The sequence below is a fragment of the Macrobrachium nipponense genome, chromosome 5 (assembly GCF_015104395.2).
Source record: "Macrobrachium nipponense isolate FS-2020 chromosome 5, ASM1510439v2, whole genome shotgun sequence".
Lineage (NCBI taxonomy): Eukaryota > Metazoa > Arthropoda > Malacostraca > Decapoda > Palaemonidae > Macrobrachium > Macrobrachium nipponense.
The window spans coordinates 129786079-129791435 of record NC_061107.1 but is presented as its reverse complement, the minus strand read 5'-3'; positions in this window follow the sequence as shown (position 1 = coordinate 129791435).

Below are 5357 nucleotides of genomic sequence, written 5' to 3'. Positions count from 1 at the left end.
CTTATGAGGGTAACGGAAACCAGGAAGATGGACTATAATTATTATAGCTACTGTTAAAAGGTGGCGGTGAGAGAGTGGAAGCAGTAGATACATAAACACATTTTGGAGTAAAGATTTTGAGTGATGGCAGGATGACAGACGAGGTCACAAAGTATGTAAAGCACGAAAGGCAGCAGAATGATTGCAAAAGATTGGGAAGATACTTGGAACATCACTGGAAGCCAAGGTTGGAATGAGTGATCCAACTCTCCTCTATGGACAGAGTGCGGATGTTGAATGCGAATGGAAGAAAGTAGATAGAAGCTGTTTACATTGGTCACCATGACCCTCCAAATGAGATGAATTTCAAATTTATATTAAAAAGTTGAAACAAGAAGAAATGAAAGTAGTAAGTGAAAAAAGTAATGTCACCACAAGTCATGAAATTTCCTTTGAATGTCAAGGGGAAAAGTGCAAGTTTATTTACTGAGATAATTAGGAACTCTGATTTAGATTTAGAAAAAGATCGTTTGGATGAGGCAGAAAACTCTTCAATCTATTAGAAATGAAAGCATGGCGAGAGAGCAACTGGAAAACTGTCTCTTGTGTATATCGCTGGATATTTTATATAAACATCTTTACAATGAAATAACATAATTTTGAAAAAAATGAAGGAAACGGTATCTCAGAAGATTATTATAATTATTATTATTTTTTTGTCTACCACAGTTATTCTATTCGACTGGGTGGTTTTATAGTGTGGGGTTCCGGGTTACATCATGCCTCCTTAGCAATCCGTCACTTTTCTTAATGTGTACGCTGTTTCCAGGAGCACACTCTTCTGTATGAGTCCTGCAGGTACTTCAGTATCTAATTTTTCCAGGTTCCTTTTCAGGGATCTTGGGATCGTGCCTAGCTTATGGGTACAACGTCCACTGGCATAACCCATATAAATATGTATTAGTAGTGGAGAATCGTGTACACCTTCGATTTCATTTTTGTCTCGGTTAGTTGTGATAAGGGAAACTTTTTAATGAAATGCATGGTGAAGCACTAGCAGAAGGAAAACATGTTAAAGAATCCTTATTCTCAATAAAACTCTTTGGTGAAAAAGTTCCTGATAACGTAGTTTTTATTTTGTTTTTTGCTGAGAGACATTTATATTTTCGGATGATATATCTTCATAGTTTTGCTAAAGAATAATAAACAGCAAGGTCAGAAATGCTGGGGAGCTATTAGAAAAATTGTCACTTACAAGTGAATAAATGATTGCTTCGAAAGGAGGCAATATTGTTTTAAAAATCACCTGCAGCTTCTCTGTTTCTATAGAAATCATCTCCAAATGACAACAGAAATCTTATTCTAATCATCAGTCGACTCACTGAGACTTTTAATATATATATATATATATATATATATATATATATATATATATATATATATATATAACTGAATCACGAAAGTTAGGAACGTGATAAATCCATAAATAAAGATAAATGCCACGAAGGAAAAATAACGAAGGAGTCTGCAAGATCTTTCGACTTAAAAGTCCTTTACTGAAGCAGATAAAGGACTTTTAAGTCGAAAGATCTTGCAGACTCCTTCGTTTATTTTTCCTTCGTGGCATTTATTCTTTATAATATAGTATATATATATATATATATATATATATATATATATATAGATATATATATATATATAGAGGAGAGAGAGAGAGGAGAGAGAGGAGATGAGAGAGAGACGAGAGAGAGAGAGAGAGAGAGAGAGAGAGATTAAACAGGCACTGGGTAGTCCCAAGATTAAGGGGAAACGAGGCATCCACGACATCATGTGTACATGAGGCTTAATTTAGGGGAAGTAATCGGTAACCAAACTTTCTTACAAGGCGGGGGTTCGAATACCACTAGGCAAGGAATGGCTACTTTTATTCATCTTGAATATGCCTTCTTGAAATTCATAAAAAATGCTTATCAAAATATATGAAAAGGGTTTTGAAAATCATAAAAAAAACAGCCATAACAAAAGAAAAAAAAAGCAACAAATGATATAACAAAAGAATGTATATTACAATAAAATCTAAAACCACCCTGTTGTACAAAAATGAGATAGGCCTAACATATTAAGAAGAATAAAAAATAAATTGGAACCACCAGGTTTCAGATACAGTATACAAGTAAAAAAAGAAAAGTTCTAATACAAGGAAAGAATCGAGTTTTACTTAGAGAAAAGTAAACCGAGAGAGAAACGTTGCCAAAAAACGAAAAAAAGCAGGAAATATGAAAGGCACCGACGACAGCCACGCCTCCTAAATACTGCAACTTTTATCCCCCGACACCTGTCCGCCTGGAGCCCTAATGGCTACGGTATTTGACACCTAATCTTACCTGTTAATGAAACGGACTAATGGATTGCCGTGCCAGAAACATTAATGGATTTGCTTCAGTCCCTGACATTAAAAAGACAAGAAGACTTGACATATGCAACAGTCCGCTACTTTCACACTTGTGGAGATGTGGTCTAGTCTTTTATTTTCTTCTTTTACACACGTGTCGAAAAGAATATTCTTTGCCAACAACATAAAGAACAATAATGATAATGTTTACTTATAAGTATTTACATTTTATTTTTTTATTTTACTCCACACTCGAGTACTTTCAGTAAAATAAATAATAAAAAAAATAAAATGTAAATACTTATAAGTAAACAGGTTGTACACAGTGATTTTGTGGGTTTCTTTTTCAGTCTTCAGAAGAAAACTGAAAGACATTTTTGTTTGGTTCAATAATGATAATAATAATAACTAACTGCTCACTTGCATAAAAACCATTTTCGACGACAGAAACCACTATAATTTTACTACTATTACTGCTAATAATGAAAAATTCTGAACGTTTCAAAGATGACAAATATAACATCATATGAATACAGAATGAGTTCAGTGTCTGGAATTGATGCTAAATCTTAATCTCTTTATCATATATTTAACACATTTATGTTGTAATGTCAGTTCTTACAGAAACTAAGTTCGACTAATCGCACATCAATACATTCTCAATTATCTCAAAAGATTGGAATAATCGTTTTATACCGACGCAAAAACGAACGAAAGTTATATCCTAACCTTTGAATTATCACAATTTACAGTTAATCAACTATAAATTACAAGAATAAGCATTTAATAGAATTTGTAATTTTACTCATTAAGATTTAGGTAATAATTAGCTTTATTTCTCTTACTTATATATATCAAGAATGACACAATGGCCAAATGAATATCATGATTTTTAAATAATAATAATAATAATAATAATAATAATAATAATAATAATAATAATAATAATAATAATAATCTATCGTATTTTGAACATATCTGGTTCCATTGCCATGTGTCATCGCTGGCTAGTTCTTTAGTCTGTCTCATGTATTGTCCGTGCATTGGTTTGTTGTGCCAGTCCTCTGTTCTGTATGTCATTCTCCCCTCTCTGTATATTTCTGGGTCTTCGTCTACTTTTATTAGTCCTTCTTCCCATGCACTCTTTAGCCACTCGTCTTCACTGGTTTTCAGATATTGCCCCAGTGCTCTGTTCTCGATGTTGACGCAGTCCTCTGTACTTTGTAGTCCTCTCCCTCCTTCCTTTCGTGTTATGTATAGTCTGTCCGTATTTGCTCTTGGGTGTAGTGTTTTGTGTAATGTCATATGTTTCCTGGTTTTCTGATCTATGCTGCGGAGTTCTGCCTTCGTCCATTCCACTATTCCTGCGCTGTATCTGATTACTGGCACTGCCCATGTGTTTATGGCTTTTATCATATTTCCAGCGTTGAGTTTTGACTTGAGTATCGCCTTGAGTCTCTGCATATATTCTTTCCTGATCGTGTCCTTCATCTCTTGGTGTTTTATATCCCCTCCTTCCATTATTCCCAGGTATTTGTATCCAGTCTCATCTATGTGTTTGGTGTTGCTCCCATCTGGTAACTTTATCCCTTCAGTTCTCGTTACTTTGCCTTTTTGTATGTTGACTAAGGCGCATTTTTCTATTCCAAACTTCATCCTGATGTCCCCAGATACAATCCTTACAGTCTAGATTAGGGTATCTATTTCCTAGATGCTCTTACCATACAGCTTGATGTCGTCCTCTTTTCTTGAGTTGGTACCCGGCATCCATCTTCTGTAGTACTTTTGTCATGGGAATCATGGCTACTATAAAGAGTAGTGGGGACAGTGAGTCGCCTTGGAAGATCCCTCTCCTGATATTAACCTCTGCTAGTCTTATTCCAGAGCTTGTAAGTTTTGTATACCAGTTGCGCATTGTATTTTTGAGGAAGCTGATGGTGTTTTCCTCTGGCCCATATATTTTCAGGCATTCTATTAGCCAAGTGTGTGGTATCATGTCGAAGGCTTTCTTCGACATGGGATATGCCAGTGGAAATTGTACCCATAATCATAGGAGCACTAGGCACGATCCCAAGATCCCTGAAAAGGAATCTAGAAAAACTAGAGGCTGAAGTAGCTCCAGGACTCATGCAGAAGATTGTGATCCTAGAAACGGCGCACACAGAAGAAAAGTGATGGACTCCTAAGGAGGCAGGATGCCACCCGGAACCCCACACTATAAATACCACCCAGTCGAATTGGAGGACTGTGATAGAGCATAATAATATAATAATAATAATAATAATAATAATAATAATAATAATAATAATAATAATTAAAAAGAATGGCAGAATTAAGCGAGTTGATTTTATATATTGTTTTTTCTATTTTCCTTACAATTCGCTTCTCAGGCTCAGCGATATTTCTGAGCTGAAGGTAATCTTCTATTTTTACTTTATTAAAACGGGATCTCAGGTTTAGGTCAAGCAGGGGTCGTCGACGACCCCTGCCTGACCTGGACCTGAGATCCTGTTTTAATAAAATAAAAAATAAAAGATTACCTTCAGCATTTATAATTTTTGAAAATTCTCAATATGAATATTGGCCAGTTACTCAGAAACATCGCTGAGCCTGAGAAGCGAATTGTAAAGAAAATAGAAAAAACAATATATAAAATCAACTCGCTTAATTCTGCCATTCTTTTTAACAGCATTTGCATAAAAGAGGGTCTTCTACCAAAAAAAAGAAAAAATAATACTAATAAGGAATGAAGATACCTGTGTAGTTAACCTGAAACTTGGCATATATTGAACAATTTATTTAAGAAATCAATTAAAACGAATGAAAAAAATGTCATGTACTGGTAAAGGACTTTCACTTCATTAACTTGCCAGAATAGCGAAAATTTCCAACTTATTGGCAGTTCATTTTTTTTCAATGAGACAGCAAAACATTCACTGCCCCATTCACATCCTGACAGCGGGCCCACGAATTATAAACGGATAAG